General features: G+C 38.1%; 1 protein-coding gene across 28 annotated transcripts in view; it reads left to right on the forward strand.

Annotated features, from left to right (window-relative positions):
* ESRRG (estrogen related receptor gamma) overlaps nt 1-14,117 on the forward strand; it is a 405,552-nt gene that overhangs the window by 304,907 nt on the left and 86,528 nt on the right. The gene's annotated exons all lie outside the window — the stretch shown is intronic.

A 14,117-nucleotide genomic window follows, 5' to 3' on the forward strand; every position in this document is an offset into this window, starting at 1 on the left:
ATTATTATTTTTATAGCACCTTAGATGACCAAGAGTTTTATAGACAGGTTTATGCCTCAGGAGTTTACAATTTCAGGATGCAGTACTGCCAACACTCATTATGGGGTGGGATCTTCCTCATAGTTTCATTGGAATTAGTAAAGCACCAAATACTATCTGCAGTAGTTTTTGCATACTCGGGATGAGTAGTCCAACAATCTTGAACCCTTTTTTTATTTTCTTGGAAAATAAAAATGGCTAGGATTTTTTAGTTGTTTTGTTTTAATATTAATCTGGAATGATAAATGATAACCTGAGATTAAATTCATCAGCAGCAGGGAATTTTGCATATATGTCAATAATCTCGCAGGAAATGATGCTAGATTCTACCAAGATACTTCAGTTACGCAAACTGGGGAGGTCAGTGGAATTATCTGCTTTAATCCAAAGTGGTATTCCTGGGAAATCCTGTTCATCTTCCAACCAAGGAACTTCGAGGCACGCAGGCGTTGGGGTTTGTGCCTTTTAGGATTTCTGTACCAACTATAATGTCATATGTCTGTGCATGCGCAGAAATTTCTTTGTTTCGACAGATCTGAACAGCTTACTAGTTATCTTCTGCTTAACTCTACTTAAGGTTTAGAATCAGAGTCTCTTGGGAGCTCAGTCCTTCTCAGAGCACGCCCTTCACACCTCAACAGATGGACAATAAAACAGAGTCCACAGTTGATTTCTTCTGTAACGTGCTCGTGATCCCAGTGCGCGCCCGCCTTAAGGCAGGCCACCAGGCTGTAGGAATGGAGAGAGATGGCTGCTGCATCCAGGATGGTTCCTCTGTTTTGTCCAATGGCCTATACATAGCAGTTAGAGCTTTTTCCTGGGAGCTGGGATACCTTTTCATTCCTTCTGACAGAGGAGGGTGTTACGTCTGTGTAAGTGCTGTAAACCTCAAGGAACTGATATTGTTAGATTTTACAAGAGAAGCGATCCCAGGTTGGTGAAGAAAAGGCATAGTGACCTACCCCCTGCAGGAATGAGGCTAGATATCCTAAATGGAGCAGGGCATTTACAGAAGGTCTGGAGGGACAGTTCCACGTGAATTGACCACGTAATCTAGATCTTGGTGGCAGCAAGGTGTGTACATTGGCTAGTTTATATTCTGCCCTGAGACGCCTAACTTCTCCCATGCTTTCTGCAGGGAGCCTGGATCTCAGCTCAGGTCCTGGCTCCCTTCTGTGGGCCAAGTGGACAAAGCTAGGCGTTGCAGTACATAGGAGGAGTCACCGTCCCTGGGGGTGTTTAAGGAAGGGTTGGACATGGTTTAGTGGGTGATGCTGGTGGTAGGGGGATGGTTGGACCAGATGATCTTGGAGGTCTTTTCCAACCTTAATGATTCTAGGATTCCATTCTGTGAATCTATGATTTGTTTGTTAAGTATCAAGTGAGATATTGAAATAGAGAAAGACCACAGTTTCACCCATCAGGTTTAAACACATTTATCACACAGTCTGAATCTTTCTATATTCAGTTGGTGTGGGGCTGATTTGGAAAGAAGACACAGCTTTGATAGTGTATTTTTTTGAGAGCTTTGCATTGAAAAATAAATTTACTCGTAGTTTTGTGGCGTCAAGCATTTGCAGGCTTAATTGGTGCTCATTTGATTACTTGATTTCAAAGCACAATCAATTACCTTAATGCATATCACTGTTCTCACAACTACGGTGATTGCAAAATTGTGAATGTAAAAATGGAAGTCACTTCTGAAAATTAAGTCTGCAGTCATATTTGCAATGTCAGAACTGTGACTCTCATGAATTACACCACTACATAGCAGAGGACTGTACTGTCATATTTCCAGAGCTATTATATCAGTTCAGTTGTATTCATTCTTAAAATCTTTAAAATGTTTACTTCTTCTCTGATGAAGTCAGTCATCTGTTTCCAGGAGGAAATCTACTGAAGACACAGCAACTAATACAGGTTGTTGAACCTAAAAAGTATTGTTCAGTTGCAAATTATTAAGAAATTATATTCTTATATATTCATATATTATTGTCTTTATTATATTATTGTCTTTTTTTTTTTTTCATGAAATCATGGATCCATTGAAGTCAATGACAAAGCTACAGTTGATCCTGGGGCAACCAGGTTTTCATGGAGGGAATAATTCTAGTGGTTAAATCAGAGGATTGGAATCAAGACCAATTTCTATTCCAGAACAAGTCATTTCTACTTTGTGTGCCTCCAGCAAAAATATAATAGCTAAAATAATATGGAGCTATCTCACCAGCATCTTGTGGGGCTTGTTGAATTAATATTTATGGAACACTTCAAGATTCTTTGATAGAAAGTGCATATATAGCTGCATACTATTGCAATAAAATCCTGAAAAGCAAATCAATCTGGAGTTAGTCTTATCTCATCCTGTTATACATAACTACTGGAGCTGCTTATCATGGTAAAAACCAACCAAACAAAAACACTCACCCCTATAAACAGATAAGTATTAAAAAATCCCACAATTATTTGAAAACTCTGGAATTCTGGGCTTAATATTTGAACTGAATTTTGGGTTTTCTGGTGATAGGTCCTGTTTTTAATACTTTTCAACCTAGATTCATAGTTGAAACCAAGCATAACATAGTAACTTTATGTGGCTCAGGGAGTAAATTAATATTTGCTTCTTGTGTTGTAAATAGCTTTACAGAACATGCATCCTACCCTTAGCCAATAGCCAAACAAATAGCATTGTCTTTGAGTCATTGGCTCCTGTGATTCCATGTATGAACAAGCATTATTGATTCATTGATGCAGGGGATTTTTCTTTGCTCAGTATTTTTATATTTGCTTTTGAAAAGAAAACAAATATTCTTACCTTTAAAGATACATTGATTTGAAATAAGCTGCACATGAGGGTGGACTAATTACCTAATTTTTCCTCTCATCAATCAAATTCTCATTACCTTAACTATCCCTGTGAAAAGGTAGCAGAAGTTGTGAAGAGCAGGCTTAAAGAGAGCATTGTAAACAGTGCTGCACAGCAAAAAAACAAAAGCAACAACCCCAAAACATCTGTGTACTGAAGAGACATGGGATGAATAAAGGTATTCTTATAGTCAAAGCAACTTGTCAAGCGTGTAACTTAATTTTGCCTATCACCAAGTGCAACAAGAAAATTCTAAAATCTAGGCTATGAAGCCTGGAGGTTATCAGTGTTTTAGCAAGGCAGTGCAGGCATGGTATAAGCTTTTTCCCCAGGACTGACCTAGTAAATTGTGCAAGCACCAGGAGAAATTTTGCCACCTGTCCCTTATAATCAAGGCCTGTCCCTGACTTAGTCTCATTTCAGTGATATAATTAAATGACACCATTTTTCCATTTAAGTTGCATGAACATGCTGCCAGAATCCTATAGTCGTGTCCAGGTACCCAGGAATGTGACTTAATTTGTTCCTTCTATGGCCAAAAAAATAATCGTTTGAACATGGTCCCTTGCCCTAATAGCTAACCCAGCATGGTGTATTAGAATACTATCGTTGCAGCATTCATTGCAAAAATCAATAATCCACTAGATGGAGCAGAGTAGAAGTGTAAAAACTGAGTTAAGTCTGGGATTTTAAGAAGCAGAATCGAATATCAAAGTGGCAGGGCTTGGGTAAAACAGCAGAAAAACGCAATGGTAATATTTTTGCAGTGCGTAGTTTTAGAAAATCTTTACAGAAAAGCTTTACAAACATTCATGAATTAACTTTGCAGTCCTCCTCCTTTGGTGTTCACTGTTTTTCTGTAAGTGATAAAGTGAGGATTCATCTCTGCTGTAGAAAAGATGATGATGTTGACAAGGAAATTTTGGGGAATAGAGCACTGCTTTGTTTTTTTTTTTTTTTTTTTGGGTGGAACAGAGAACTGCTTTCTGTGATTTTTTTTTATTTTATTTTATATTTTTTCTCCCCCAAAACAAAGGCAACGTTTCTCTGGAGAAACAAATGGAAATAACAAGAAAGTTATAGAAAGAAATAATAAGATTTGGAATCAGGTAAAAGAAAGAAGGGAAAAGAAGTTCTTTAAACATTTGGAAATTCATGTTGTTTGTTTTGAATCTTTTGAACTATTAAAAAAAACAAAACTTGAAAATCTGTCAAATATTGGAAAATAGTATGATGAGAGTTTCTGATTATGCTGATCACTTCCAGTCTGCTTATCAATTTGAGTCTTGTTACAAAAGGCAAAAATATTTCTAGAGACAGTGAAAATTCAGCTTTGCATATAGACAGTGTCACAGAAAACGTGTCATTCCCCCCCCCCCCCGCCTTTTTTTTTTTTCCTGTTCTGGTTTGGTTTTGGTGAGCGATGTTAGAAGTGGATAGCAGTGGCTCATTTGTGTTTTAGTTTCTACAACATTCTGAAGTCATGATCCCTACAGAGAACAAAGTGTTAGACTTAAAGTAACTTGCTATATTTTTTAATTAGTATCTATCCATCTATAGCAGAGTCATATTGCAAATTGGACTGAATTGAAAGAGATGCAAACTCCAGTTTTAGACTTTGCTGGGTCTTTGGATGTTTAGAAGGAAGAGGGAGAAGAAGTGAAGTGAAAAGGAAGATGAGTCTAATTAATAGGATTGTCAGTAACTATATCCACAAGGATAATGTCTTGCAAGTTGTGCAGTATATGGAAAAGTCCAAGCACTGCATGGGTATTTGCATATAATAATGGTTTTCCTTCAGATCAGTTGCGAGTCCTTTAAGTTTTAAGTTGTTTGAAATGGGTTTTGCCAGTAGCAAACATATATGTACAATGGTTATTTTCAAGAAATTGTTGCTAATTATTGTGTGAGTAAATTGAACTGTTAGGAACATGGAGATTTTGGGTACAACACAAATCACAACCATTTTCATATCAGTAATCCTTACATTAATGTCCACTTAAGGGATGTGCAGGTAATGTGATGTTGATGGCAATCGTATCAGCAAGTAGATTGATGAAAACGGCACAAAAGGGTCTAGCAGCACAATTCAGCCAGTTGCTAAAAAGAGCTCTGCCAGTGTACATTAAGCACGACCTAAAGCCTGCCTATTCTGCCCTAGGTCTCCTCTGAAAAGGGTGGCCAATTATGCTATGTGAAGTTTGATGGAAACGTGTGAGAAAGATTGCTCTTACTGCTTAGTGCTGGAGGTATATATGATATTTTGCAAGCATAAGGAAAAATATGGTCAGTATTTCAGGGAAACAGCTATCAAATTTGGTTTGCTGACATCTGTAAATGTGTTTCTTTGTTGTCTGGGCAAAGCTTTGAACCCAGGTCTCCAGAGATGAAAGCCTCAGGCATTAACCAATTGCAGTATCTCACCCTCAGCTTTGTATTTAATAAAATGCTTTAGATAGATGCAGGTGAACTTTATTTGTTTAATATTGATTGCTTCGCCTTCTTTGAACAAAGAATTGTAAGAACTTTGATAAATTAATTTAAAAGTTGTCCAGTTCCATAGTACCTTGTGCATATTTCTGTGTCTGAAGCTCCTCATCAAATTACCACAGAAGGGCTTCCTGCAGAATACATGGAGATGAAATTTTTTTCTTTTCTTTTTTTTTTTAAATGTAGAACTTACTGCAATTATAAGCTTCCCATCCTCAGCTCTCGAATCCATCCCCCCTACCCCTAACAACAAACAAACATTTCGTATACCATGGCAGTACAATCTCAATCTTGTTTTCTTTTTCTGGAAAGAACTCTTACATGAAATTCTGATTTTGATGACGTATTCCTGTTATTTCCTGTCCTGAACTACTGCACAGCATCGTTGTGAGCTGTCTGCTGCATTTCTCCCCATAGGTATTCCCTTTCTTCAAGATGTGATGGATATGTGAAATACTTTGGAATTTGCTGTTGCCACAGAAGTAGCAGGTGTTACCATTTGTAATTATACACTTACTTTGGGAAAGGAATAGCCTGAACTTCTTGCATTACAGAATGTCTTCTTTTCTCTGTCCTCTTCTCCCTCTGCCTTTCTTCTTACAGCACAAGTATTAGTTCTGTTCATTGAAAGATTTTTTTATTTTAATTTTTGGCGTGTGTTCACACACACGTTTAGTTGAAATCAGTACAATATGCATAGAATGAATATCCATTTTCTCTGAAATGTCAATTTTATTCCAAATGGCCGATAAACATCACATTTTCTTAGAACTGCAAAGCTGTTCTGCTTCGGTTTGTTTGAACTGGGTCATCATCATGAGACCGTGGGTTATGGTCCAGAAAGGTATTTGTGTAAATACAGTCTTAAATCAGTGCTTCCCTCTTTCTTGCTCCCTGTGTTGACCAGACCCCCAGAACCTACACGGGGCATACTGGGACAGAATCTCCCCGTCAGTCAGAAGCTGTGCAGGAGAGTTGTGCCAGTGCTTTTACAAACGAGTGTCATTTTGGTGCAGGATGTCACATAGTCTATAAGTACCCTATTCAGGTAGCATTTCCCCTTATTCTTTATGTCACAAAAATTAATATGCAAGCCTCTTTTCTTTACAGTACTCCTCTGTCCCTTCTGTCATTTCCGAGGAATGCCTGTGCTAGTGCACTATTTATTCAGGACCTGTGAAAGCCCATGGAGTGGTCTCAACGCTGCGGGAATACAGAAGGTGCCTGTGCTCAGCACGTCTGAAGGGAAAACATTTTAATGTCAGTTTTATCCCTTATCTTCTCTGTTCAGCGCTTATGGTGCACAGAGAGGGCCAAGATCCATGAGCAGAAAGTTCTGTTAAGGTGTCACCAGCGCTCCGTTGAAGCTTTTTTCAGAAGGTCATTAGCTGTAGCAGGATTGCGCCCCAAACAAACCATTGGGTTTGTGAAGGGAGTTGAGTGGAAAGGGTAGGAAGTCCTCTCATCCCTCTTTTCTTTCTCAGTGTTTGGCAGGGAGGAAAAGACTCTGTCTGTATTGAGGGAGGAGTACAGAAATGCGAGAATTCTTTGTCTGAAGAACAACAGGGCAATAACCAGTTAGTCACTTTTATGTTATTAGTTGGAAGTGTTTATTGCTGAACCGGGGAGTTTCACCATTGTCTGCTGTGTGATAAAGGAGGTTGCAGATGGCTTTGTCACACCCAGGCCTGGGAAAGAGCAAATGAATTTCAGTAAAATTAATTTGTGTCTTGTCCTCAGTTTGCAGAACAAAGTTGCGAATTTAGTAATAACTGATGATATAAGGCGGGCCCAGCTCTTTGCAAATGTCCACATTTGCTATAGTATGTAAAGGAAGACATGGAAGCTTGAGCCTATAAATTCTGTGCTACTGGGGAATATGTTTTCATCTAGCAGCAGGGGATACACTGGAGTACAGAAGAGGCTCAGTCTGGTGCCCTTTGTTGGCTAGTGCTTGCAAAATAACTTCTGCTGGAGCTAGCTAGATACAAAATCAAAGGTGCTTATTCTTATTTCTGCACAGAGGATCAGGTATGAACAAAGCAGTGACAGCAAAAAATATATGTGCTATATGTTGAAGCAATTCTGATTCATAGGAATGTATAGGGATATATCTGTAGAGATACGTGCTGTCAGTGTGTTCAGGATGCATCCCCACAATTAAATAGAGACATATTTCCTAAACATTTCTATTTCTCTGAGGAAAGGTTTGCTTTTTAAGTAGTTAAAAAGTTTGCTTTTTAAGTAGTTAAAAAAAGTTTGCTTTTTAAATAGTTAAAATGTTGTGGAAAAACAAGAAAAAAAGAAAGAATAAATAGGAGCAATATTAAAAAGAGGAAAATAAAAAACTTGGAAGGATGTTGAGACTGAACTTCTGATGGTATTGTCCTAACAAATTGGAAACCACCTACTTTGGAAAGATCTGCCAAAATGCACCATCACACGTTGAATTCTGTAATACTTTTTTTTGTTGTTGTTGGGGGGGGGGGCGAGGGTACGACATGCATTTTATTAGCTCTGCAATACTCAAAAGTCCTTCTCATGATTTTCTTAGACAAGGGAAGTTAGTTTTAACTTGCAAAACTATTAGACCCCATCTTAAACAGAAACTGACTTGTTCTCAAAGGGACAATCTGTGGTAAAAGAGAAATCTTCAAAAGAAGTATTTTCAAGTAAATATTTATTTGGACATTAATACTACAAACAATGAAAGAGGAATTAAAAATCAAATACATTTGGCAAATAAACTACCTTCCGTTATTTTCTTATGCAACATAGTCAAAGGGCCTGTGTTTAGAAAACTTTTGCAAAAATAAGTCTTCACGAGTGTTTCTTAAGATGTTAATTTTTTCAGAGGCGTGATTACCTCATCTATTCCATTGTCAACATATACTGACAAGCAAAACTCTAAGGCTCGATCTCAAGGATGTTTAATTTTCGTTCCATGTTATAGGCTAACTCAATTTTACTATACTCCACATACTATATGATGGGTTAAATAGCAAAGGAGCAGTAGTAGGTCATCTTTTTTTTTATTATTATTATTTTAGTACCCTGACTTGGCCATCAAATGTTAATGGCTGTTGTCTCTTTAACAACAATAACTGTATGCGTGAATTATTTTGTGGTACAATATGTACATTAATTTTTGCATCATGTTTTAACAGTGTGAATGTTAGTATTAAAATCACAGTAGTAAATTGTCAATGCCATTAACCAGCAGTATTGATTTACTGTGCAGATTTAGTTATAAATTAGGCCTGGTCCATAATCCATCGAATACTTGCTAAAATCTCTTTGAGACTTCTGTGGCTGGACCTGTCAAATAAGACAGAAATTTTCTCACATTTTTTCTTTTGATTAATTTTAACTGCTATCCAGTTTTGTTCAAATATGAGTGATAGCATTTTCACAGAGATTTGTGATATTTTGGTTGTTTCTTTTTTTAGTTAGCTTAATATCAAAGAGCATAGATTACCTCATGAACATGAGAAGTAGAAAAGAAATAGATGTGTCTTTATTCATTTCTCAGCTAGAAGGAACAAACTAAGCTAGCCGCATGCTTGACAAAATAAGCGATGATTGCGATGTTTCAGTGAGAATAAGAAATGCTTGTTATGCAATTCATGACAGACATAGCATTATTTGCCTTTAAAATATATAACAAGCAAACCCTTGTTTTCTAATTCGACATTATTTCCTTAAATTCAATTTCCTGCTTTCACTCACCCACGTCCCTTTTGATGTTAAGACTTCACCTTGCCCAGTAGAACTTAAGGAACTGCTTTATCCTCTCCTGAAATGTTTCTGCAAGGGTGTACAAAGTAGTAATTACGCCACTGCGTATGGCAGGAACTCCTTTACTTGGCTGTATTTTGTGGGGACCCAAATGGTTTGTCCAAGAAATGCATGTATAGGCTGTTGCTAAAAACAATTTCACTCCAAGACCATTGCACTTTTTACAGTCTAATTTTGGCCATATATGAGGGTTACTTAAATACAGAGATAACATTAATCTTTCAGTAGTAGCAAGTGCTGGCTGTGGTTAAGACCAGGAGCTTAGCGTTCCTGTAATCAAAATGTTGTTGCTGGACATGGGTAATACAGTATGTGATCATCTCCGAACATTAAATCTAACCTGGATTGGGTTCAGCCCTGCTATGTGATCCCATGTTGCCTCACATGACACTGTTCTACCCCTTTGGTCCTTGAAGATACGGGGCAGCAATTAGCAAGTACCTCATTCAATTGGCAGGAGTTCATATAATACCAGCCAGTACGCTCATGATGCTTGCGTAAATAAGTGTTTCTATTTCTATAGACAGTAGGCATTTGGATTTTTTTTTTATTATTATTTTAACAATATAACTGCCTGGCTTAGTGTTACAAATCATGAAACATTTTGTTTATGCATTACAAATAGTGATATCTATTTATAAATCAAAGGCGCTGTGTTCTCACTCTATTCCTGGGAGGCCCTTGGTTGTATTAGTGCTACCCACTCACGTGCTTCCATTTCGTTGCCCGGGCAGCTAAATAGAAATATATGACTCTTAGCTGGCCTCATTAATGAGACAATAGATACAGGTTGGGTGCGAAATCTGAAGGAGTCACAGAGCAAAACATAATAGGCAGTGAGGAAAAAAAAAAAAAAAGACATTTTAAATTATTAAAAAATGTTATTCATGGGAAGCAACACAGAGTTTTATTTAGGGAGGCGGAATGAAAACCCTGAGGTGGCAGAGGATTCCTAAGGGGTGGAGAACAGTTTATCTCTATCCCACATAGTCAGGTGGGGACCATTTATTCTCATCTTGGAGAAACAGGAAATATTTTAAAGTTAATAATGTTTCTGCCACCTTTCTCTCCCCTCCTATCACGCTTGCAGTCAAAGGTGAGAGCCTATCCTACATCCCCTGTGACTAGTGTAGACTCCACGTCAGAAGCAGAGAGACGAGGGAAGGAGGAGGAGTGCAATGAGATCAGTTCTGTGGTTTGCGACAGCCTATAAAACTAGAAGAGCCTCTACGAAAACAGGAGTTAGAGAGAACTCATAAAATGCCAGTAATCTCCAAACATGGGCCAGTTGGCAGTCCCACGCTGTGGTTGTTCAGCTCTGCAACACGCTATCTTGCTGCAAACTAGCGAATGCTTTCTAATACAGTAGTATATGAGAACAGCAGAGGAACATTTTTTTTAAAAAACTGTTTCTTTCAAGCTTTTTGGCTGTATTTATCTCCATGCCCCAGTGAGATCCGTGAGAGATCTGTGACTGATCCGCAGAGTCCATGCCCCAGTGATTTTGCAGTTTGAAAGAAACTGGAGATCCTACTGCAAAGAAAATGCAGGAGTAGCTGGTAGTGATGACTTTTTTTGCTGTGGTTCCGCTGCTCTGATAACTTGGGAAGCATCTCAGCTGTTTACCTTGTTTGATGCAATATATTAATGCAAAACTTTAAGTAGTTGCCCTAATGCAACATGTTAACCCTAATGCTAAACTGGAAGTAGTTCCCCTAGATAGTTAAGAGCCAGAAGAGTGGTGCACTGGGCAGAAACACTGCTTGCATTTTGTTGCATTATGGCTTTACTTTTGAGCCTGCTGTTTTCTAGCTTTTTTGTGCCTATTGCATCCCCACCGGCACACTGTAGTGAACATTTCTTTACCAAGAGCATGTGCTACTGCCTAGCACAGCTCTAGGCGTACGCTATTGCAGACACCTCCGATGCACTTCTGACATACTGGACCTGATGACCCTGGGGCCTTGCAGTGCTCTGTGTAGGGTGAAGTGCCATTCTGCTGGCTATGTAAACTATATACATGATTACCCCCCCTTTGCCCCCCCTCGACATGTCAGACGGCTGCAGAGACCCTGCCTTTAATAGGCAAGGTTAGGAGGATAGCGTGTGGCACATGGGCCGAGTCTTCCTTTTTATAAATCGGTAACAATAGGGTGTTGACAGGCCTTGAAGCCTAGACAGGCTAGGAGGGTCATCACGATAAGGAGGGATTAGTGTATATAATTTGCCAAATATGGGCCCAGCCACTAGCTGTGTTTTTCTGCACATGGTAGATTATCTACAGTAGCTTCATGGAATGCACCTTAGCTGCTGGCTATATTTATTAGCAAATTTACCATCGCTTCCAGTTTAAGAACTGTATGCTAACCGGGGAACATAGCATACGTGATGAAAGAAGTTTTGTAGAACATTTTCACTGAAGAATAAAAATTGAATGTGCTGTATATGTCTTAAACATAAATACTTTTCAGTGTACCGTATCCGTTTTTCCCCTAAGATTTTCACTTGAGAGATTTTGTATGCATCTTCATTCTTTGTAAATAAAGCCGTTTCTAACTTAATTCCCTGGAGGGTATAGTTATCCAGCCCAAAGATCAATGGTCAACAGAAAATATAAAGAGCCCCTAGATCAGATCTTTGACTGCTTTGTGGCAGATAGCTAAACTGCCCACCTTAAAACGTTAAGAGAACGATAAATGCTGTAAATTCTTGGCTGCAGTGAAGGACTTGTTAACCCCAAAGTTACTGGGAAGAGGTATGGTCAAAATCTAACAACCTTGCTGAGTTGTGAACTGTATTTTTTTCTTTATAAGAAAAACAGGAACACAGGGATTTACTCAGTTCTTGCAGTATTCTCTAAATCAGATTTTCACTGGCGTACAAGAAGGCCATGTTGGTTTGAAATTTGGGGCAGAGTTCATACTTTTGATCTTTGGAGGGATACTGTGCCAATTTATGGCAATTTGCACAAATATTTGAAAAATAATGCAGTTACTTTTTTTTGTTTACTACAAGGGTTTTGTTTAGTAGTGTGACAGTTTCTTTAAAGAAAGATGCTGCCATCCCTTTATGCTTCTTTCCTCAGTACCTTGATAAGCTCAAACATTAAACAAAAGACCCAATATGAATAAAATTTTGCAAGTCATTTGAGGATGCAGCAAAAGACATAATTGACTTTTTAGTCCATTTTTAGAACAAACTCTCTCAAGGCCTTTTCTTCCTCACAGGAACACTTCCCACTGCACTGGAACTGACAAGACTGTATGCATTACTTTATTTTGATACTGACATTTAAACAATAAAATAAAGCCATTTAAAACAAATAGTGGTGCTTTAAGTGTCTGAGCTGTCAAGATATCAAATTATATAACTTGGAAAAATCAGAATTCATTGTTAATGGTATGCACTTAACACAAAGGGTCGCTGGAGTACTAACCAGATATATATTCAGCTACCATGTTGGAGCTAACAGGCTATATTCCTTTAGATAGAATTGACTATATTCACTTAAATGGACTTGACTCCAGTACAATCACTGTATTCAAATGTCAAAAAAAAGAGAAAGAGGATGTCACGTAGGGTCACAAATTATGTTGGATTTTGACAGATTGTAGCCTTGCTTTACAAGAGCAGTAACATCTCATTTGTCACCGTTTGATCTGTAAGTGCGGGAATGAGAGCGGAAGGCCCTCCATCTCCACCGCAATTTAATCGCTCTGAGGCCGACAGTGGCAGCTAAAGCCACCTGCCCATGCACTGTACTGCTGATCTGTTTTAATTTAATCGTCCGTCAGCTGGGATGAAAGCATAAATCGTCTCCCTTTGATCTGCAAACGGTGTGGTTTTTTTGTAAAGCATGGTGCAGAATCAGGGAGACAGTTTTCACATTTAGTGCAACATAGACAACATGGGCTTGGAAAGCTTGTAAGTGATATTTCACTGTAGTAGAAATGCAAGAAGTTGCTCTTTTTGTAATTTAATATGAAATAGTGTAAGTTAAAAAAAAACAACACCTGTCCATAAGGGAGGTTATTGATTCATAATGCATTAATTATTCAAGTTCGAAAAGCCAACCTTTACCCTTAAGGAACTTAAATGTCTTTAAAAGTCCGAAGAACCTTAAATCACATTGTTTACAAAGGGGGAATAAGAAAAGTTATTTAGCAGTAACACTGCATAATTCTGTGAATTGCTAGTAGTGTATTGGGCATATCATTTGGTTATGTAGTTAAATCTGAATGAAAAAGGATCTTATAAATAATTTAAAAAAAATAATGTTTTAAAATTCTCCCTTTTCCAGTGAAAAATGTTGCACTTTCCTGGTGTTATTGGAAGTTTTGTTTAAGTCCAAAAAGTGAATATTATTTGGACGTCAGATATGGTTGGTAAGCCAAACCCTATTTTCAGTTGTACTAGTGGAAAAGGACTTTCCATCCACGGAAAGGACCAGGATGAATTCAGTTGACAGTAAAATGGTAAAATTTGGACAAAATCTTTCCCATTTTTATATTTCCATTCAGAGTATCTAGTGAGTAAAACATTCCTGATGTCTTTATTACACTTCTTCCTCTCAAGCCCTTTTCACAACCCTTTGTATCTTCCTTTTCCAGGCTTGCACTTTCTTAGCTTTTGCAATTGGCCTCTCTCATAAGGTATGCCATACAGCTGAAGTAATTTTAATATTGTTCATTTTTGATGAGAACCAGCTCCTTCAGCTCCTTGTCAATCCAAGCTGTGATTTCCAGTGTTTCAGTCTTTATATCCTCTGAAGAAACAGCAGAGTGGAAGGTTCACCCCTCAGCTGTGAGAATTACAACTGTCCCCATAAACCTTTAAATGCATCGTCTTCCCTCCTTTTCTTGTGACAACCTCACATTCCAGACAAACAATATGAAAATCGAAATCTCACAAACTCTCCCAAAAG

This window comes from Anser anser (assembly GCF_964211835.1).
Source record: "Anser anser genome assembly, chromosome: 3".
NCBI classification, from domain to species: domain Eukaryota; kingdom Metazoa; phylum Chordata; class Aves; order Anseriformes; family Anatidae; genus Anser; species Anser anser.